This window comes from Triturus cristatus, chromosome 7, assembly GCF_964204655.1.
Source record: "Triturus cristatus chromosome 7, aTriCri1.1, whole genome shotgun sequence".
NCBI classification, from domain to species: Eukaryota; Metazoa; Chordata; class Amphibia; order Caudata; family Salamandridae; genus Triturus; species Triturus cristatus.
The window spans coordinates 1285451754-1285476184 of NC_140590.1; positions in this window are offsets into that span (position 1 = coordinate 1285451754).

Here is a 24431-nt window from a genome sequence, read left to right on the forward strand (position 1 = left end):
GGAGGCCAGGATGGCACTACACACCTTTGCAAGGTCCTCCAGGGAGTCCCCTGCACCCGAAGGGACCTCAGGCCCCAAGGAGGGGGGGGGGTCAGAGGGATGGGTCGCAGCGCCACCGGGGGAGGGTGGAGACAGGGGGGGAGACTCAACCACCCTGACCGGGGACCTCCGTGACCGCTTGCGTGGTGGTGTAACTGTGGGGCTCAGGGACAGAGCGGCCATGAAGGAGTCCTTGGGGGAGATGTGGCCAGGAGAGCTGAGGGGAGGGGATTTGGAGGGAGTGGACTGGGTGGAATGCGGACTCCCACTATGGCTGCGTGTCACACGTTTGCCCCCCGACCCAGTGGGTGTGCCTACCTCACCCTGTGTGTGCGTGTCAGGAGGAGTGCGGTGGACCTTCCCTGCTGGTGTGGTGCCCGTGTCCGTTGATGTGGGTGCATGCCGACGTCTGGGTGTACGTGTGACAGGCATGGGAGTGGGAAGTGTGGATGGGGCAGGGGTAGGTGGGGGGAGGTTGCGCTGCAGGAGACCCACTGCTGCAGTCAGTGTGGAGTCGATGGACCTCAGCAAGTTGCGTTGGTCAGCCTGCGATGAATGAATGCCCTCCAAGAAAGCCTCGATGTTGGTGAGGGTTTTGCCGTGGGCATGGAGGACATTAAGGATCGCAGCCTGACCAACCTGCAGTTGCCGCTGGATGTCCACAGACTCTGCATTGGCGGCAGCAGTGGAGACAGGGGCAGGGGGCGCGGTGCCTGGCAGGAAGGAGACATGCTGTGACCGGGCACGCTGGGAAGGGACACGAGCAAGTGGGAGGCGGCTGGTGGAAACTGAGGGGGCGGTGCGAGGTGTTGTTCCGCTGTCAGCTGCTGGTGCAGCCTCCGCCCACTCGGCGACATCGTCCCCGGACCTGTCAGCTTCGTAGTCTGATGTGCCAGTCGACAGGTCCTCGGCTACACTCTCCTCCGCCTCTGTCCCACTCGATGTGCCAGACCCGATGTCACGGCTGGCACTGGTGCTCGGTCCCTCCGCCTGGTCTGTGTCCATGTCTCCCTCTGTGTCCCCCGACGATGCTGTGGGCAGGGTGGAGAGACAGAAATTATTCAGACACCTGTACACATCTGTCACATGAGTCCAATCTACATAGGTAACATTGCATGGCCTGAAAAGGAAGATCCCTAACATCTACTGAACAGGGTACCGATGTAGGGCATGAAACACACAGTTGGTTGAGCCACCATGCCACTGAAATACCATGGAGAGCATGAGACAATAGCCAAACACAGGAAAAGGAGTCTGACATAGCACCCAGGTCCTGGGGACAATCCAGCACTGCATCTGCACCACACAGCGTTGGCGAAAATACCGATGACCAGGGACCATATCCATGAACTTGAGACACATGCTGCATAGGTAATGCTGAAAACATGCACAACATGACTCGGTCACTGCACATTGCGTGTGTGTCCAGGCACATCACACACTGCCCAGACCCAGCAAGTGGTAATCAGGATTTAACACATAGGCATTGCCCGCCCCAACAAGACCCTACACGAGGCAAATTGTGGAGACACAGGTGGCACCAACATCTCATGGTCTGGGTGATACACACAGGGGCAGGCAAAAAGCAAGATTGGACGCCAAACAGCCAAGGTGCGCCTGTACAAATAATGAGGTACCAGTGCCCATCCTCAGATGAGTATAACAAGACACACAGGCACTGGCAACTGTGAGTATGAAGAAGGACAATCAGGTCAGGCTGCACAGTGGACACCTGTACAAATTAGCACGTCTATATACATGGTGACAGGGGACAATGGCACAGAGCACAACTTACGCTGTAGACACTGACAGTGGCCACGTTTATGATGACACATACACCACTGAGGAAAAGGTGCCCCAGGGGACAGTAGTGGGCACGCAAATACATGCTACTGAATGGTAATGACAGCAACACACGTCACCATCCCTGCACTATGTGTATCGCACAGTCATGCACATCATGTCACAGGCCACTACATAGGACATGCGCGCTGTAAGGCATGACACATGAGAGACCAACTCCCATGTCTGGAGTCAGCATCAGTGCCAACTGACATGGAACCCACATGCAGTGAACTTGACAGTGCACAGGCAAGGTCCCACAACCTGTTACACACCACCCCCACACATGATGCTACAGACATTGTTCCCGTGGACAAAGCGCCAGCCTACATTACCCTGTGAAGGAGTGACTACACACAGACCAGGGAACACATTGCAAGGAGGGGAAGGGTGGCAGGGGCAAAGCGCTATACTGGGGCAAACAGGATCTGCACAGCACCTTTAAACCCTGCCAGTGGATTCATGCTACTGTGCCCTTACAAATGCCGGTGACACACAACAAACACACATGTACCTACCCCCTTCCGGCTGCTGCATCGCCTGTAAGCGCCTCTCAAGGTCTGGAAAGACCACCGGCAGCACACGCCTGTGGAGGTGGCTCAGACGGCGGCGGCCGCGGTTCTTGTGGCTCTCAGGTGAGTCCCCCAGCAGGAGCCGTGCAATCCTCCGCGTCCAGCACCGGATATCCTGCCAGCGTTTCCTCACCTGGGCCAGGCGCCGCCTCCGACCATCCACACCCCTCACGGCACTGACGGCGGTCAGCCAGATCTGCTCCTTGGCAGTGGCGCCTACCTGTGAGGAGGAACAAGTGACACCACATCAATACACCAGCCACATGTCACAGAGAGACATATGGGTACAAATTAGCTGGTAACAACAAGGCATGTCATGCAGCCAACGCATTGCACCTTTGTCATAGGGACATCATCCCCTGGTGAGGGGAAAAGCACTACGTGCCACAGTGGGTACACAGGTGGAATGATGGCAATGTCACAATCAATGATCTAGGCTCACACTGTGCATCACACCCACCCCTCCTGGCTCAGGGCACTGCTGTGAGGACTCCACACCCACCCCTCCTGTCTCAGGGCAATGCTGGGAGGACTCTGCACACACCCCTCCTGTCTCAGGGCACTGCTGGGAGGACTCTGCACCCACCCCTCCTGTCTCAGGGCACTGCTGGGAGGACTCTGCACCCACCCCTCCTGTCTCAGGGCACTGCTGGGAGTGATGGGCACCCACCCCACCTGTCTCAGGGCACTGCTGTGAGGACTCCACACCCACCCCTCCTGTCTCAGGGCAATGCTGGGAGGATTCTGCACCCACCCCTCCTGTCTCAGGGCACTGCTGGGAGGACTCTGCACCCACCCCTCCTGTCTCAGGGCACTGCTGGGAGACATCAGGCACCCCCCCCCCCTGGGACCCCCCCGACAGTACATGGCATGTGTGTTACACCTGGACGCAATGGCAGAAGTCACAGTCACCACATAGGGACAGTCTGTGGCAGTGGCCTATGCACTCACCTGATAACCTGGTCGCCCATACAGCATGGAGTACTGTGGGAGGATCACATCCAGCAGAGCCATGTTCTCCTCCAGGGTGAATGGCTGTGTCCTCTCCACAGCCCTTGACATGGTTCCAGGGAATCAGTAGCAGCAGCTGGGTCGACGAATGCAAAGATGTGCAGGCAAGTGCTCCCTCATGGGACCTGGCTGCCTTATATGTGCCCTTCTGCCCAGTCTCATGCACAGGAGTACAGAGAGATTGGTCACTCACATTTGCATCCTATGTTTCCACCAATCCCTTCAAACCTAGCAGTCTGTGGGTTCTCTATCGGTTTCATTCTCCTGCATGATGTCAGCCCCACAAAGACATTGCAACAAAGTAGACAAATCCCAACTGACTTCTGCTGTGCACCTTCCAGAACAATTTCGAATTTTGAACTTGGTCTCCATGACAACCAGCATGCATGTAGGCCTTAATACTTGTCCCCTATGTAATTTGGAGCATCACACACAGGTACGGTGCGTGTGGGGGCCCTAGGGCACCCCAAATGCATGGCAACGGCCCGTACATGCATGCCTACGCTTTCCATCACTTTTGGTCTGCACGCGTATGCGTACCCGTAGTGGTACGGACCGAACACTCGCATCTACGCTCACTATCACTATGGGTCTGCACGCGTATGCGTACCCGTAGTGGTACGGACCGTACACTCGCATCTACGCTCACTATCACTATGGGTCTGCACGCGTATGCGTACCCGTAGTGGTACGGACCGTACACTCGCATCTACGCTCACTATCACTACGAGTACGCATACGCGTGCAGACCCATAGTGATAGTGAGCGTAGATGCGAGTGTACGGTCCGTACCACTACGGGTACGCATACGCGTGCAGACCCATAGTGATAGTGAGCGTAGATGCGAGTGTACGGTCCGTACCACTACGGGTACGCATACGCGTGCAGACCCATAGTGATAGTGAGCGTAGATGCGAGTGTACGGTCCGTACCACTACGGGTACGCATACGCGTGCAGACCCATAGTGATAGTGAGCGTAGATGCGAGTGTACGGTCCGTACCACTACGGGTACGCATACGCGTGCAGACCCATAGTGATAGTGAGCGTAGATGCGAGTGTACGGTCCGTACCACTACGGGTACACATACGCGTGCAGACCCATAGTGATAGTGAGCGTAGATGCGAGTGTACGGTCCGTACCACTACGGGTACGCATACGCGTGCAGACCCATAGTGATAGTGAGCGTAGATGCGAGTGTACGGTCTGTACCACTACGGGTACGCATACGCGTGCAGACCCATAGTGATAGTGAGCGTAGATGCGAGTGTACGGTCCGTAACACTACGGGTACGCATACGCGTGCAGACCCATAGTGATAGGGCCGTACACTCGCATCTACGCTCTCTATCACTATGGGTCTGCACGCGTATGCGTACTCGTAGTGGTACGGACCGTACACTCGCATCTACGCTCGCCATCACGATGGGTACACATACGGCAGCACTCCCACAGTGATTTGGGAACATGCACAGGCCCTCTCAGCAGCAGTACGGCGGATTTTACACATCACTGTGGTGATAGGCGACACACATGTCGGAATAGGGCGGACATACTTGTCCATGGATGGACATACTTGTCCAGGAATGGACACCAAGGCATCGTCTGTGCATTACCACATGTGTGGGGCACAGGTGTCACAGGCTGTGATGTGGAACATGCCTCCTGAGTGGAGAAGGCACCAGATGTATGATGAGATGTGTACATGTGTACTGTGTGAGGGTGCAATGTGTGCCAGGCATGCCCTTGACTCCTTTGACATGTGTGCATGTGGGACTGCGCACTTGGGGTGAGCGTCACTGGCATGGCACGGACACCAACACACGGAAGTGTCCCATGATGCCCGGTACAGGGGTCATGACACATGACTCATCACTACCCACAGTGCACAATGTGACTATGCCATATATGTGTCCGGGATTTACATCGGGTTGATGTTGTAGCACCCTCAAAAGCTGCAGCCGTTGCAGCAACCAACATGTGGCTGTGTGTAGATTGTCATTGCACACTGTTCCCAACACCATGCCACATGTGTAATCGGATGTGAGGTGCACATGTATGCAAGGGACACGGAGTAGCGTGACAAGGCCATGTCAGCAAACTCACAAGGAATGTGTGGGGAGTCATGACATGTGCACCTTCATGGCAAGGTGTGTGGGCTGGACTAGTGTAATGTCATGTGACCTGTGGCTCAAGTGTTCCGCTGCCAGTCTCTGCAATCAGCATCACACTTCTGCTGATGTGTGGGTGTATGTCACTCCTGTCTTGCGTCGGGCAGTGCACTTGCACTGGGACACAGCTATTTTCATGGCGTGGCATGGGGAGGTTCTCAATCACCGTGTGTAGCTGGGTCTTGGAAGGAGTGTCACCTTGCATCCATACGTGTCCTGGGCATGTAGCACATGCCTGACTCCCTATGTGGCATGTGTGTATTGCCAGATTTACATGTGCTCAGTAGACATGAGTTGTTCTCGTAGTGCACTCACTCTTCCTTGTCACTTCCAAATTACTGCAGAGCGCCTCCTGTTGCCCGAAGAATTCCAGACTTGGCCACCATGCAGGAGAATGACAGGATCCGGCTCTACCGCTTCACCCAACCGTTGATTCTGGAGCTGACGGCGAGACTGGCACCACACCTGCAACCGCAGCACAGGTATCCTACGGCACTGACACCCCAGCTGAAGGTAATGGCTGCCCTACATTTCCTTGCCACGGGTACCTTCCAATATACCATAGCTCATGTTGGTGGCATGTCCCAGAGCATGTTCAGCGGTGTGCTGCATGATTTCTTGGAGGCCATGTTGATTCACCTGGATGACTTCATCAAGTTCCCAACCCCTGAACAGATGACTGAGGTCAAGCGTGGTTTCTATGCCCTGGGAGGGATGCCCCATGTCATTGGGTCCATAGATGGGACACATGTAGGTTTGGTACCACCACACGCACGGGAGGTGGCGTACCGCAATCGGAAGCACTACCACTCCATCAATGCCCTTGTGGTGTGTCTGTCCAACATGGTGATTTCACATGTCTGTGCTCGTTTTCCAGGATCAGCACACGATGCCTACATCATGAGGCGTAGCGGGATGCCTGATATGATGATGCAGCTGCGCAACGAACGGGCATGTGTTGTTGGTGGGTACAGTCTGTCTGTCCTGTATTCTGTTTGGCCGACCAGCACTACCGCTTCGCCAGTTCTAACGATATCCATGTGCTTTCCATTTAGGGGACGCTGGCTATCCCAACATGCCTTGGCTGCTGACACCTCTCCGCAACCCCATCACGCCGGCCCAGCTCCGCTACAACACCGCCCATGGCCGGACAAGGCGAGTGAAAGAGAGGACGTTTGGCATGCTGAAGAGCCGATTCAGGTGCCTCCACAAGACCGGCGGCGCACTCCCATATGCCCCGGCGAAGGTCTGCAAGATCTTCATGGTCTGCTGCATGCTGCACAACATGGCAGTTGAAAGAGCTGTGCCCCTCATCCTGGATCAAGATGACGAGGACCATCCACCCGTGGAGGACGAAGGGCTTGGCAATGGGGCTAGTGATGTGGAGGATGTGGAGCCGCAAGAGGACATCCGGACTCGGCTCATACGCGACTTCTTTGCTTAGTGGTGAGTACCAGGGTCTGAGTGTGCACGCATTGGTCCCCGTGTGGCATGCGTTGTGATGTGTGTCTCCACCTGCATGTATGGCACGTGGGTCAGAGGTGTGTGTGGGTGTGTCACTGGAGTGATGGTGGCAGTGATGGTAGTATTTCCCCAGGCATAATTGTGACCTAGCATGTTGTCATCCATACATGTGTCGAGTAAATGCACATGCAAGTGGCTGTGCTTTTTGTGGCTGACTTCTTGTGTGTCTCTCTTCCCCAGGTACCTGCGCATGCCGTCTTCTGGTTGCATTGTTGTGGCACTGCTATTCCTCATGGACATGGCATCGTGGGCTGACTCAGCGTTACAGGCACGGACACGTTTGGAAGTCTCCATGGGGTAAGGGATGCATCTGGGGTGTATTGGGTGTGGCAGTTGTTCACGATGTGTGCACACTGCCCCGGTCGGGGTTTGGGTCCTCTGCAGACATGTGGCATCCCCATGGGACACGACATGCAGCTGGGTACACCTGAATAGATGGGCTGCCTGGTTGTCAGTCATCAGTGATGGGATAGTGGATTGTGATGAAGGCATCAATGTGTGTGACACTGCCCTCGGACACATACGGTTAACATTGTCTTGACATGGCGTGGGACTTCCACATCAGCGGATGTATGGTGTATGGCAGTCTCTCCGTGAGCAGCTGTGGGTATTTAGCTGTTATCCGACACTTGTGTGCCAGTTCCATGGCTATCACGCATTTGTGCTGCAGAAGGGGGGTGCCAGTGTTGGAGCCACATGTTACTCCACATGATGTGTTCATGTGTACTTCAAGTTGCCTCTGCAATCCCAAACACATGACTATTAAAGGTGTCCCTATGCCTCCAAGGTGCCTCTTCTCAGTCAATGCTGGTGTGTTGGCACGGTGCATCCTGCATGTCTGGCATGGTATTCCCTGATTGTGGCTATGTGTCAATGTGTCGAGTGGCAAGATGCAAGCTGTGTGTGTGTGCTGAGACTGTGTAATGGGCATGATGTCCATGACTGTGTGGGTATTGTGACATGTGCCATCCCCATGCATCCAACGTTGTCCATGACCCCATTCTCTGCATCCACCGGACTCAAGCTTGCAGGACATGGTTCTGCCACCTGTCTACACGTACCTGGGTGCCCCCCAGGACACGGGCCAGGATCCCTGACCTCTGCGCATGACTGTTGCTGTACTCAATGTGTCTGTCAGCACGGTTGTTCGGCCACCCCCTCAGCTGGTTCTGACCATCACGGGTGTGTATGGTGCTCCATGTCTGTCTTGCCTAGAAAACTGTGACCCATGTGTCCTGTGCCAGACTCAGGCCCCAGGGTGTGGATGGTTGAAGTGAACAGATGACTCAGGCATGTTTAGACTGTACAAGACACATGTTAGGTAATAATGCTACCAGCAGGCATCTACTCTTAATAGTGTGATTTATTATTGGGGGGGGGGGGGCAAAGTGAGGGCCTTTCCGGGATTAGGGAATCCAAAGTTCAGTAGGGGAGTTGGTGTCCTTGCCATTGGAAATCCTCAGAGTCCATGCCACAGTCTTTGTCAACATTGGTCAGCCAGTGACCAGCAGGGCCATGTGGCAGAGAATGTCTCTTGATGCTGTGATGCTGTTGCTCCAGTGGGCCAGGTGCCAGGCCAGGTGTCCTGGGAGATGGTGATGTAGCAGCCACCCTCACGGTCCTTTCCGTGGACGACCCGGCTTCCTGCGGGGAACCTCAGCAGCAGGCCGTGACGACGTCTGGGATGCTCCGTCGGATGTTTCCTCCTCCTCCTCATGATCCCTCCCTGTGGGTGGTGATGTTCTCCGCCTTCTGGCACAGGGAGGGTCGGCCATGGTGTCGGCCATCCGACGGAGTTCAGCGTGAATCCCCTGGGACGCCGTCACTTGCTGAGCCTGTCTGTCCTCCATCCTCCGTTGGTGTAGCTGTAGACAGGCTATTAGCTCCGCATGTTGCTGGGCCTGCTGGACCTTGATCCCCTCGAGGACGGACACAACCTGGGCCATGCCCGTGGTGTCCTGCCGGTATGAGTCCAGGATGTTACGGACATGGGAAAATACCGGATCCCCAGCCAACTGGTCAGGCTCGCGCCTCCGCCGTCCTCCACTCCCACCACCCCTGCCCACTTGCGTCTGGCCTGCACTTGTGGGCACATGGGGTCTCCGGGACCCCTGAGGGGTGGCATTGGCGTTGTCGCCTGCCTCCTCCTGGGTGCCCGGGACACCGTGTCCCTCCTGGCGAGCCTGGCTGCATTGTGGTGTTGGGGCAGGGATCCTGGGTGTCTCCTGGGATGTGGCAGGAGTGGGGGTGGTGGTTGGCACGGTTGTACCTGACGCAGGTGCTGCAGGTGGTTGGACACCAGAGGGGCCAGGTCGGTCGGGGTCGTCCGCAGAGTGGTGAGAGTGGTCGCTGCCGGTGGGATCGGTCTCCTGCAGATCCGGGTCCTGTGAGTGTTCCCCCCCAGTGTTGGGGGGTGCAGCACGACGTTGACCTGTGTGTGAGAGAGACAATGTTAATTTTGATCCATGCAACATCCATGTTTCATCCGTTACAAAGTTGGCACATTTCCTCTTGGAATTAGGATCTGTCTTGCATTCCACTCACAGTGCACTTGTGCATGTGTGTGTCCCTTGGGCACCAATTTGGCCCCTTTAACTATGTGTGGCACAGTCTTACTTGCTGCGTCAAGTGTGACTGCAGTCAGCAGTGGAGTGTGCATGTGTGCCGAGCTATGCATTTGCGCCTTCCTTGTAGCACTGTACATGTGCACATGGAGTGGATCCACACACTCATATGATGCAGGTGGCTGTCCTTGTGCTCGTGTACAGGTTGTAACATGGCCCTGCGTTTTGCCATGATGAAGAGGGGGGGTTCTGGCACTGGCCACCCTTGTCTACATGCACGCAGTCCACCTGCTGACGAGCAGACATTCCCACACACCAAAGGACTGATTTGCTCTCCCTGTGTCTCCCTCCTTCTCTGTCCCCCTCTCCCTCCCTCTCTGTCCCCCTCTCCCTCCCTCTGTGTGTCAGCCTCCTCCCTGTGTCCATCTTCCTGTGTCTCCCTCTCTCTCTGTCCCCCTCTCCCTCCCTCTCTGTCCCCCTCTCCCACCCTCTGTGTCCCCCTCTCCCTCCCTCCGTGTGTCAGCCTCCTCCCTCTGTCCGTCTCCCTCCCTCTCAGTCCCCCTCTCCCTCCCTCTCTGTCCCCCTCTCCCTCCCTCTGTGTCCCCCTCTCCCTCCCTCCGTGTGTCACCCTCTGTCACCTTGGCCCAGCTTCCTGGGCACACACTGTTAGCAGATCTTTGAGTGGCCCTTGGCCTGTTGATGTGAGTTTGTTTCTGATCTCCAGGCACCCATTTTGTCTGCTGTGTGTCTGTGCGCTGCTGCTGTGGTGGTGTGTGCTGCCACTCTTTCACACTGTTGGCTGTTCATTAGCTGCTGGCATGTGCAAACCAGTGCCTTCACCCCCATGTGTTGATGCAAGGCGTCCGCCATTTGCTGGCAAGTCATTCCTGTGTTGGGACACAGTGTTTGTCTGGCTGTGACCTAGGCCATATGGGCAGAGGGCATTGTTGTCTGCTTTGGAGTCGCACTATGTGATTCTTGGTGCCCAGCCTCCCGCCATCCGGGTTACCGTGTCATGTGTTGTTGTCTTCTGTGGCCTGTGACTTGACATTGTCCAGCTGGGTGCATGGGGCATGGTGGCAGCAGTGGCATGTGCCTGCTCATGGAGTGTGGTTGAGTAATGCGATGGCTTGTGGTGGTTGCGTGCCTGTTATTAATTTTGGTTGTGGTTGCAGTTCCCCCCATGTGAGGTGCGTTGTTTGTGTACTCACCCGGGTCTCGGAGTCCTTCTACTCCTTCAACTGCCTCCACCGGCAGTATGGCCATCACCCTCTCCTCCCAGGGATGGTACTGTACGGCTCTGCGGGAGGGCCCTCCTCCGGTGGCGTTGGCCTGGTCGTGTTCCTCCTGCCTCTTGGCTCTGACCCTCCTCCGCAGATCGTACCACCTGTTCTGGCAATCCTGCTTGGTCCTCCTGGTGTCCGCAACAGCATTCACAGCATCGACGATGGTCTGCCACATGGCTGTTTTGGCTGCCTGGCTGGTGCTTCTGACCAATGTTCCAAAGATCTGTGGCTCGACTCTGAGGATTTGATCAACAAGGACCTCCAACTCTCGGTGACTGAACTTTGGATTCTTGGTAGTGGGCATGGTGAGGGGTGTGGGTGGGGATGGTGTGGGTGTGGGGGGGGTGTGGTTGTTGGGGGGGGGGGTGTGGATGGTTGTGTGTGTGTGTGAATGTGATGAGAGGGTGTTTGTGAGGGTGGTCGTGTGAAGGTGTGCAAGTGTAAGGTGTGGTGTAGCTTGTAGTCTGGTTCTGTGGTGTCTGGCAGCAGTGAGTCTGTTGCAAAGGCTCATGGTTTGTGTGTGTGGGCCCTTTTTATTGGTCCATGGGTGGGTGTGGCAGTTTTTGAATTTTGGGTGGGTGTGTTATAAGGAGTGGTGGTGTATTGGGCCTCTGTTTGTTTTTGGCAGTTGCAGGTCAGTGATTGTGTTATTTTAGTGGTTGTTGGCCATGTTTAGTGGCTGTGTGCCTTTCGAATGGTGTATTCTTGTGTTGTTTTATTTTGTCCTGGTTGTGTACGTGCGTTTTGAGCGTGTGTACGGTGTGTACATGGGCCATTTGGTTGTACGATTTTGTCCTTGTGTGTGGCTTTGTAAGACTCGTACATGCGGTTGTGATGTTGGGGCATGGGGTGCGCTCCGTACTTAGGAGGTTGTGTTGGGGGTGCGCCAGGAACGTACTGGGGTGGGGGTACGACTGGAACGTACTGGGGTGTGGGTAGACGGGGCTATGACACGTCCTGGGGTGGGGGTACGACTGGAACGTACTGGGGTGTAGGTACACGGGGGTACGACACGTCCAGGGGTGGGGGTACGACTGGAACGTACTTGGGTGTAGGTACACGGGGGGTACGACACGTACTGGGGTGGGGGGGTGTACATTGACGGTGGTACGACACGTACTGGGGTGGGGGGTGTACATTGACGGTGGTACGACACGTACTGGGGTGGGGGTACGACTGGAACGTACTTGGGTGTAGGTACACGGGGGGTACGACACGTACTGGGGTGGGGGGGTGTACATTGACGGTGGTACGACACGTACTGGGGTGGGGGGTGTACATTGACGGTGGTACGACACGTACTGGGGTGGGGGTACGACTGGAACGTACTTGGGTGTAGGTACACGGGGGGTACGACACGTACTGGGGTGGGGGGTGTACATTGACGGTGGTACGACATGTACTGGGGTGGGGGTACGACTGGAACGTACTTGGGTGTAGGTACACGGGGGGTACGACACGTACTGGGGTGGGGGGTGTACATTGACGGTGGTACGACACGTACTGGGGTGGGGGTACGACTGGAACGTACTTGGGTGTAGGTACACGGGGGGTACGACACGTACTGGGGTGGGGGGGTGTACATTGACGGTGGTACGACACGTACTGGGGTGGGGGGTGTACATTGACGGTGGTACGACACGTACTGGGGTGGGGGTACGACTCGAACGTACTGGGGTGTAGGTTCACGGTGGTACGACACGTCCAGGGGTGGGGGTACGACTGGAACGTACTGGGGTGTAGGTTCACGGTGGTACGACACGTCCAGGGGTGGGGGTGTACATTGACGGTGGTACGACACGTACTGGGGTGGGGGGGTGTACATTGACGGTGGTACGACACGTACTGGGGTGGGGGTACGACTCGAACGTACTGGGGTGTAGGTTCACGGTGGTACGACACGTCCAGGGGTGGGGGTACGACTGGAACGTACTGGGGTGTAGGTTCACGGTGGTACGACACGTCCAGGGGTGGGGGGTGTACATTGACGGTGGTACGACACGTACTGGGGTGGGGGGGTGTACATTGACGGTGGTACGACACGTACTGGGGTGGGGGTACGACTCGAACGTACTGGGGTGTAGGTTCACGGTGGTACGACACGTCCAGGGGTGGGGGTACGACTGGAACGTACTGGGGTGTAGGTACACGGGGGGTACGACACGTCCAGGGGTGGGGGTACGACTGGAACGTACTTGGGTGTAGGTACACGGGGGGTACGACACGTACTGGGGTGGGGGGGTGTACATTGACGGTGGTACGACACGTACAGGGGTGGGGGGTGTACATTGACGGTGGTACGACACGTCCAGGGGTGGGGGTACGACTGGAACGTACTTGGGTGTAGGTACACGGGGGGTACGACACGTACTGGGGTGGGGGGGTGTACATTGACGGTGGTACGACACGTACTGGGGTGGGGGGTGTACATTGACGGTGGTACGACACGTACTGGGGTGGGGGTACGACTCGAACGTACTGGGGTGTAGGTTCACGGTGGTACGACACGTCCAGGGGTGGGGGTACGACTGGAACGTACTGGGGTGTAGGTTCACGGTGGTACGACACGTCCAGGGGTGGGGGGTGTACATTGACGGTGGTACGACACGTACTGGGGTGGGGGGGTGTACATTGACGGTGGTACGACACGTACTGGGGTGGGGGTACGACTCGAACGTACTGGGGTGTAGGTTCACGGTGGTACGACACGTCCAGGGGTGGGGGTACGACTGGAACGTACTGGGGTGTAGGTACACGGGGGGTACGACACGTCCAGGGGTGGGGGTACGACTGGAACGTACTTGGGTGTAGGTACACGGGGGGTACGACACGTACTGGGGTGGGGGGGTGTACATTGACGGTGGTACGACACGTACAGGGGTGGGGGGTGTACATTGACGGTGGTACGACACGTACTGGGGTGGGGGTACGACTGGAACGTACTGGGGTGTACCTAGACGGGTGGGGGTATACATACACGGGGGGTACGTGTCGGACGTACGGGGGCTGGGGGGAGTGTTGGGCGCGTATGCGGGCACATGTCTCCATGGTTGCTATAGGTGTTCGGTGCGGACGGTGTTTTTTCCATACGGTTGTACGCTCGGACGCACGGGATGGATCGTGATTCCTCGGTCGGACTTGGCTTTTCACGTTTGTAAGGTAAATCGTCCGAGGACGTGTCGGACACATTTTCCGACCCGAGGACGTGTGGGGAAATATTCCCAGTGCGGTTCGTATGGACTTTTTACCATGCGAATCGTGATTGCCAGTTCGTACGGCACTTGTACGATTCGTACGGTAAAAAGACCCGATACGAGTCGCACGGGGGAATTTTTTACCGGATTGTGATCGGCACCTATAGCGTTGTTAAATCATTTCGCAGATGGAGGACTAAAGGTGTCACCATCAAAATTGCAGTTTTGCAAAAAGGAAGTACAGTACTTAGGGCATAACATTGAGAAAGGACTGAGAAAAATAACGATAGACAGAATCAGAATCATAAAAGTAATGAGAGCTCCCATAACCCAAAGAGAGGTGAGAATGTTTCTGGGAATGGTTGGATATTGTCGTCAGTGGATCAGCAATTTCTCCTGGATTGCAAAACCTTTGGTACGATTGACGAGAAGTGATGTGAAAGATCCCATTGAGTTGAACAAGGAAGAATTGGCGGCATTTAAACGATTGAAAGATGGTTTGTGTGAAGCACCTGCATTAGGTATGCCTGACTATAAGAAAGAGTTTGAGTTGTATTGCAGTGAGAGAAATAGATGTGCACTCTCTGTGTTGATACAGACGCATGGAAAGATGATGAGACTAATTGCATATTTTTCATCAATGCTCGACCCAGTAGCTGTAGCCTTACCTGGGTGTTTGAAAGCAGTAGCTGCAACATGCCGAAGTTTGGAACAGAGTGAAGGAATTGTGATGGGATATCCATTGAAAGTGTTTGTACCTCATGATGTGGCGATCCTTTTAACAAGGAGTCGTACTCAGTATATGACACATAGTCGGCTGACTAAGTATGAAAAGGTCATATTAGGTGCAACTAATGTAAGCCTTGCGAGGTGTTTGAATGTGAATCCTGCAACATTGTTGCCTGATGCTGAGAATGTGGAAGTAAGAGATGAAGCAGATCATGATTGTTTGGATGTACTCGATTTTTGCACAAAACCACGACCAGATATAAAAGATGTACCTTTGCCAGAAAGTGATTTTGTGATGCTTGTTGATGGGTCCTGTTTGAGAACAGATGAAGGAGTGCTGAGTGCAGCATATGCAGTATGCACAGTCGCAGCAGTGTTGGAAGCATCCTGTCTGAAAGGAGTAAAATCAGCCCAAGTAGCAGAACTAGTGGCCCTAACTAGAGCATGTAAGATCGGGAAAAGTGTGAGAGTGGCTGTGATAACTGACAGCCAGTATGGCTTTGGGGTTGTCCATGACTTTGGCCAACTATGGCTACAAAGAGGTTTCCTAACCTTGAGTGGAACTCCTATTAAGAATGCTGAAGTGGTTGGAAAGTTGCTTGAGGCGATACAGCTGCCTAGACAATTGGCTGTTGTGAAATGTGCTGCTCATAGTCAAGGTGGTGATTACATCACCACGGGAAACAGATATGCAAATGACATGGCACAATATTTTGCACGCAATCAGAATTCTATCAATCGGGCTAAGGAAAAGGGAAACGTTTTCTTGCTCCTTAATGTGTACTAACATTGTGGGAACAGGGGAAGAAGTAAGACAATTGCAGGAAGAGGCAGGAGATGAGGAAATGAAACAGTGGGTAAAAGCAGGATGTGCACCAAGAGAGAAGGATCATGTGTGGGTCTATCGAGATGAAAGACCAGTTATGCCTGATAGCAGGATGTCTACCATGGCACGGATGTATCATGGCCAGGGACATATAGGGAGAGACGCCATGATCAGGTCATTTAAGCAGACCTGGTACAATGCAAAGTTCAGACTTGTAGCAGAGAGTCTTTGTCAGAGATGCCTAATATGTCAGCAATACAATCCTGGGAGAAAGACAGTAGTGAGTCTAGGAACAATAGGCCGAGAAGGAGGGCCTTTTACCAGAATGCAAGTGGATTTCATTGAGATGCCTCCCTGTAACAGATTGAGGTATGTTTTGGTTATGGTCTGTCTATTCTCTAGGTGGGTGGAAGCATTTCCAACAAGAAGAAATGATGGGATGACAGTGGCAAAGCTACTTTTGAGAGAGTTCATCCCTAGGTTTGGGTTCCCAGTGACAATTGAATCAGACTGAGGAGGACATTTCCATAATGAAATCGTAAATTTGATTTGTGAAGCATTGAATGTACAACAGAAACTACATTGTGCCTATCGACCAGAGGCTTCTGGTGTGGTTGAACAAATGAATGGTACTATCAAAAATAGAATAGGGAAAATGTGTTTAGCCACAGGTATGAAATGGCCTGATGTCTTGCCTCTGGTACTCATGACTATTAGATCAATTCCAGATAGAAATACAGGGTTAATCCCTCATGAAATAATTATGGGACGCGCCATGCGACACGTGTTTATACCAGTCAACAAGCTGATGACTATAACTGATGACATGGTGTTGGAATACTGTAAAAACCTGGCTGGCGCAGTTCATTCTGTGTTTCATCAGGTTGGAGCGGATGCCACCACCCTTGATAAGAAGCCAGCCCATGATCTGAGCCCAGGAGACTGGGTAAGGATAAAAGTCCACAGAAGATGAAATTGTTTGGTTTCAAGGTGGGAAAAACCAAGACAAGTCATTCTGACCACGACAACAGCTGTGAAGTGTGCTGGACTGAAAAACTGGACCCATGCAAGTCATATCTTGAGGATATCAAATCCAGTGGACAGCACAGAAAAGGAATATTTCGATGAATCAGAATCAAGTACTGAGTCATATGACAAAGAGTCAAAAACACGAGAAAACTCTGAAAGGGGGGAAACAGAACCAAGTCTAACTTTAGTCCCCAGAAGTAGCTCTCTGAGAAGAAGATTGCAGATTTCTGATAGCAGTTCAGATTCTGAAAACGAACAAGGGACACAAGGTTCTAGAAAAGAACATAGAAAGAAGAGAGAAAAAGACAATGAAGAAACAATAAAAGAAATTTGTGAAAAGGAAGTACCAGATGAGAGATGGAGAGAAATTCCACCTGAAATAACCAGTTTAAGTGAACAAGGGACAGGCACAGAGAGAGAGGGACAGATTTCTGCGGAAGACCCCCGAGGAGGTGTAAGGAACACCAACATCCAGTTAGGTGAAGGGACAAGTAGTCAGCAGGAAGATTGCGTGTCGGAGACTCGAGGAGGGACAGAAGTAGGGAAAACAAAACAAGTGGTGGAAAAGGAAACTGTTGAAAAGAAAAAGCAAGTTGAGACAGAGTTTGAAGAAAGCGAAAATGAAATACCTGAAGGTCGAGTTCTGAGAAAGAGAGCTTGGCGACAAAGGAAGTAAGTTGAAAAGAGCTGCAAAAGACGACGTGTGGCCAAACAAAATAAAGAAATTGAGAGATCGGCTGACACGAGTGAATTCACCAAGGGCTGAACAGGTGAATGAAGTGACCAGTCGGGAAAAATCGATAGGAGAAGAAACGATTGTGAATAAAGAAAGTAGAAGAACAAGGAAACCTAGCCAGAAGTATAAGTCACCGGAATGGACGTACGTGGCTCTGCCTGAAAAAGGAGAAGAGGCAGATAGTCAAGGAAATCCAGAGGAGACTGTACTGAGAGTGGTTGAAGAAGAGGAAGAATCAGAAATCCTGAGAATTCTCTTGTCCGACATTGGGGAAGAAGAAACGGAAGTTCAGGAAATTCTGTATTTGGATGACAAGAGGAAAGTGAAAAACGATGAGATGCCAAACTGAATAGATCCAAAAAGCTGTTGATGAAGAAATAATAAAATAAGTCAAAAGATAGAAACTGGTAGAACCAAGTAGGTGCTTAGAGCCGTGGGTTAGAAAACTAATTGTGAAGTAGAAGAGGCTAAGTCAAAAGACACAGTCTATTTTAGCAAAGATGACTAACATAGATAGTAGCAAAGGTAGATGTACATTCATGAAGAGATGGTGTAAAATGTGTTGTTGTTGTACAGGATTATTAATGCTTCTATGGAGCATACTTGCTCTTCTGATTTCTTTTAAGGCTACTATAGACACATTAGAAGGACATAGTGAGAATAAAACTAATATAGGCAAGATTCAAAGAGTAGTTCTGACTAGAATAGATAACAATTATTTACATAAAGACAGGTCTATAACTGATTTTTCTAATAATGTGTTTTCAAAATTATTGTATGAATACATAAAGACAATGGATATAAGGGACTGCTACGTATGCATGCAGTTACCTGCCTCTGTTTCAGAAGGAGTGACTTATCACCTTCCAGCAACATATGGAATAACATGTAGTGTAATAGCTAGTTTATTTTATCAGACGGGAAAATTAGAATATTATTTTTCAGATGTAGATAACATTTTTGCGCAAGTACCTGCTATTAATAAACTAAACAAAGTAAAACCTGCTAAGGTATTAGGTGAATTTTTCTTAGAAACTAAAGAACTAACATTAGAATATATATTTAGAAACAATTTGACTTGCAGTTTGAAGAAAGAGGACAAGACATTCTTAGACATGGTCGAAGAAAGGAGTCTGAAAATGCAAAGAAAGGCATCTGAAGGAAAGGTGGAGAAAACAGTCTGGGATGTAGAAATGGAAAAACACTTAAAGGGTGAAGCTAGTCCAACTATGGCTTTAGATTGGCCTCAGAAAGGGAAATTGTGTATTAGAAGGAATCAAACTGTATATGATTATTATTTTTTAGGTAAGAGTGAGTGCCATGATACATACCGAATCATGGGTGGATGGGGATTTAAAGGTGGAAGAGATCCAGTTTTCCCTGGATTATATTTTATCTGTGGGAACAGGGCATATTATCGTTTGCCAGACCATTGGTATGGCACATGTTACGTAGGCCTGGTTTTTCCAAAAATCTTTCACATGGATAGAGGAGAAGTTGGTGTACATAGTTTAGGTAAACATTTAGTACGTAGTAAGAGAGAGTCTTGGACAGAAATTGTGGGTGATATTTTTGGAGCATTGATACCAGCAGTGGGAATATCTCTGAATGCTAACAAGATTAGAAAATGATCAACAGTAGTGGATCGCTTGTCAACAAGCACCGCTGGAGGATTCTTATTGGTAAACACTGAAATGGTTGCCATGCGTGTTATGGTGATGCAAAATCGACTTGCCCTTGACATACTATTGGCAAAAGAGGGTGGAGTCTGTGGAATGCTGAAAGTTCAACATTGTTGTACTTACATTCCTGATGAAAGTAAAGATCTGAAAATTTACATTAGAAACATTACAGAATTGCATGACGAAATTGCACCACTGGAAGTTGAAGGTGTTTGGGAAAAGATTGGAAAGAAAATAACGGCTATTAAAAATTCCTTAGTTAAGCTAGGTAGTACATTTATAGGCAAAATATTGTTTCCACTAACATGTGTAATTTTCATAATATTAGTGATAAGGTTAGGTTGTATTTGTTTTAAAAATAATAAAACTAAGAAAAGATTAAAAAGAGAAAAAATGAGGAGAAAAGACAAGGAACAGGAAAGAGAATTTGAAGAGATAGAATTGGAAGAGTGGAAGGAGAGCATGTATAAATCAGCAAAAAGAGAAGAATTAGGGGAAACTGAATTATGAGTAAGAGCAAGAACACATTTCAAAAATGTCCGTAAAGGAAAACACAACATTTTAATAAGTGTGGTGATAAAAATCACCAAAGGGGGGATTGCTGGAGCGGGTAATGAAAAATGTTGTATACCCTCCCCATTTGCATGTTTATCCTAATTAGAATAATTAATTATAACCGTATTGATTGTTTGAAGTGATTTAATAAATCAACCTTATTAATATATGAATTACACGTGGGATCTGCGTTTGCATGGCCTAATTAATACGTAAACTAAATTATGTACGCATACTAATAGTAGAAAATTAGGATATTGCATGATATATGTTGCTTTGGTGATGTATTTGTGATTCGTGCTTTATTAAGGGAGTATAAACCGCTTTGAATGTTGCTATCATGCTAGATAAATACACACACATGGGTATTAGCGAGGGAATAACATTCTATTAGCCATTTTTATGTATTAATTACATTTTGTGTTTGTTTTGCTTAAGTTGACCATTTGGGCCTGCCACAAAATGGCCGCCTCTTACACTCGACGTGACAGACACCACTCCACGAGGTCTTGGGTGAAGTGCGCCTGTGCCAACGCCAGCAACAGTGGCCTCGTCTTGACCCTAGCCAGACTGTACCCATCAAGGTCATCCTGGGAAAGCTTCCAGGACCCCGGGAACAATAGACTGTCTTTAAAAACCAGAACCAGCAAGTGTGATGACACCATGGACTAAACCTTATGAGAACTTTGTAGGAAGACCCCTGATTAGCTAATCAGAACAGACTAAAATTCATTCTTGTTACATTTTGACATTGAAATCACTATAAATTATGGTAGAATAGTGAGGTTTAGGACCGAGCTCTTTGTTTCCCTGACTTTATGCTGACGGAAAGGACAGTGACGCTGCAGGACAGCTGTTTCCTTGAATCTTTGATAGACTGAATTGCTGCCCAATTTCCTGATGAACTGAACTTTCTAATTAAATGGGCATAGATTGACGGGTACGCGCTGATGGTCTCAACCCAATCTATGGGACTGTAGCGTGCTGCAGGACAACCTCATTGACTTAGAGGACGACAATTAGCCAGAATAGGTAAATATGGTAATTTGCGGTTTGAATAACATTTTCTTTCAGATTTGCATTAATTGAGATAAAGCTTGATATTAATCATTTACAAATGAGTTGTGTTGTTTATTCATGACAAATGTTAAAACTTAAAGTCAAGAGAGGGAATTAGAAGGTCACCTAAACACGCAACTAACACAGATCCATCGCGTCACATGGAAGGGATATTTAGAAGGTTTGTTATAGGATGTGTTAAAGAATAGTTATGTAATATTATTGTTTCCTAGGTTATAAGGTATTCCTTTCATGTCAGCGTTTGGAACAATCATCTCCTGAGAAAGACAGACCAATGATGAGTGAATGTTGGTGTTATGGGCCCCACCAGTGAATGTATTGATTGAATGTGTTAGGGAGATCTTTGGTTTGTAACGGAGAGAGGGATTTTGGATTCCACGCTGCATCACACCAAAAAGTGTGATATAAGATGAACCGGGCGTGAAATATAATATGCAATACATTGTGCGCAATGACAGATACATTGGAGAGCGCGAGATAGCATAGGCACTAGCGCGTGCTATGCGATATGCGCCTTGGAGTGTAATATGCACAGGGCAGTGTTGTGTAACCTAACTAGTCTCTAAAGTTGTAAAATAAAATATGTGCTGGGGAGTGTAACGTTGCATATGCACTGTGACAAAGATATGGATCCTAGATTGTAATATGTATGGCATAGCGCTGTGCGTTATAACATAGGCATCGAGGAAGGCACGTTAGATGGGGCAATATAACCCGTGCGAAGGCAAGTGTGGCATGACATATTCACGGGGTGGTGTTACAGTGCACATGGGCTACAGAGTGTCATAGCATACGCACTAGCTGGTGGAATACAACACAGAGGTGTGTGGCACTCGGTGGGCACTGGTGGGTGTAACACAGCATTGGGCTCAGCCAGGAGCACGCTGTGACTCTCAAGTGAGGTTTGTCTCCTTTCCAGAGAGTAAAATAAAAAGTATTACACATCCGGCGGTGGATGTGTGTTTTATTAACCGTGAGGGGGGTTTATTTCATAGTTTGGTCGAATTTTTGTTTAATCCCCTTTGAATGGCTTGGCGTGCGTGTGTATTAAATGTGCCCGTCAATAGCTACCCATGTTTGTATAAATAAACGACAAGGGTGTTTACTTGGAGAGTACCCACCGGCGGGGGCACCAGGATTAGGCACGGTAGGGCGTCAGACACGTCAGAGCTTCACTAGCGGTGTAAATACATTCCACGTGGATTCATTGTATGCATAGTCGCCTTTTAATGAATATCACGCAAATCGTCATGGTGATAGGTACATACGGTTTGTCCAGCATGTCCTAGGTGTTTCTATAAATATATATTTTTTTTAAATATTAGAAAACAAAGGCCAGCCCCGGGGGATGGGGTCCCCGGGGCCATAAGTGGCCTGAGGAGGGGGGCAACGCAGCCCCCTACTAAAGAATTTAAAAAAAAAAAAAGGCCATGACCCGGGGGTTGGGGTCCCCTGGGCCGGTTAAGGCCTTGGGAGGGCCAAATTTATTTTTTTCAACAAAAAAATTAGGGTGCAGGCCCTGGGGGATGGGGTCCCCAGGGCCAATAAATTAGAAAAAGAAGGGGGGCCACACAGCCCTCCTTCTTAAAAAAATAAAATAAATAAAAGACCGGCATCGCGTCGGAGGCCACGCCCCCTCCTTGCAGCACCCTGCAAATGCGCCCCCTGGCCATTTGTAAGTTGGGGAATTAATTCCCCTTCAATACTGAGGGTCCCTGAGGGCCAACTAGCCCAACAGGTATCTCCAGTATGCCAGGGAGCTGGGTTGCTGACAGGTGTTCTGAGGCCACGCCCCTTTTTACACCTCTATGCAACGCAGCTCTGTGGCGCTTACTGGAGCTACCTAGTGGGCTAGTTTGACCCTAGGGACCCTTAGGATTCAAGGGGACTTAATCTCTCAACTTAGAACGGCCACAGGGCGCGTTTAGACAGTGGTGAAGGGAGGGGAGGGGGCCTGAGGTGACATGTGCAAACACGCCCTGTGGCGCATTTTAAGTTGGGGAAATAATTCCCTTTCAATCCTGAGGGACCCTGGGGGCCAACTAGCCCACCAGGTGCTTCCAGTAAGTGCCACTGCTCTGCGTTGCAGAGAGGTGGTGCAGGCCGTGCCCCTTTTTACACCTCTCTGCAATGGCGCTTACTGGACGTACCTAGTGGGCTATTTTGCCCCTAGGGACCATCAGGATTCAAGGGGACTTAATCTCCCAACTTAAAAAACGGCCACAGGGCGTGTTTACACAGTGGGGAAGGGAGGGGACGGGGCCTGAGGTGACGTGTGCAAACACGCCCTGTGGCGTGTTTTAAGAGGTCGTTTTAATCCCCTGTCCTATTATATACTAGGGGCTTACAGAGGAGGTCATGCTAATCACAGGGGGACCCCAACGCATATTGTTCCCTAGTGTGTGTAGGTGTTTTCACTGTATTCTGAGTGTCTTTTAACATAGCACTGGCTCTAGGACCGGTTAGTCAGACTCAGTTACCACCAGTATCCGTCTGAAAAAGTTGAGGGTACAGGATGTTTTTGCAACAAGGCTTCTTTCTGCTCTTCTGTTTGTTCTTTATGCACGTTATCCTTCTTCCTGCACTTTTCTTGGTCTTTGAGGACTTCTGTTGCTTCTTTCTGCATTTCTTTTTTTTCTTTCTGTGCGTTTTTTCTTCTTTCTTCACATGTCCTATCTCTGTAGGCATAGTTAGAAATTAGCATTTAAAAAACCTTTGAAATTCACTGAAAAAACCATAGGTTTCAGGCACGTTATAGTTAGGAATTAGCATTTAAAAAACCTTAGAAATTCACTGAAAAAAACATAGGTTTCAGGGGCGTTATAGTTAGCTGGACTTTTCACTCGTACAAAACCATTGAAATTTCCCCATTATAGTTAGTCCAGCTAACTATAACTCGCGCGCCCGCAATGTACTGCTGATGACGTCACATATTACATCACTCATGACATGGTCAGTGACATCACTCATGACATCACTGATGACATCTCAAATGACATCACTGATGACATCATCCTTGTGATAGAGTGGCAGACCTCCTCTCCCCCTAATATAACCTTTGATACACACATTCAAAAAGAGAAACTGAAATTTTCAAAACAATGGACATACCAATACCAGTTACAACAACCTATTCAGTAATTCTAAGATCCACATACACATCCACTCATTCACCAACAGTCCTATACAGTCACTCATACATGTACTCACACACCTATACATCCTGTTACACAACACCACTCATCCATAGAGTTACTCACACACAGTCACTCATGCTAATAAAGAATCAAACATCCATTTACTTGCATATACAGTTATACACACACCACCACACTCACTTTTACAGAAACTTAAACATACTTAGTATTTTAAACAATCACTTATAGAAACACATACTTATTCATACAGGAACTCTTCCAATTTCTCACTCTCACATATACTCACTTATATACACCAATAGTCACATATACTAGTTTAAAACATATGTAGTTACTCATAAAGACACTGTTGAGACAGTCATTCACTCACTAACACACCCATGCACACACTCATCCACCCATACAGTCCTGCACACATGCTGTCTTCAACACA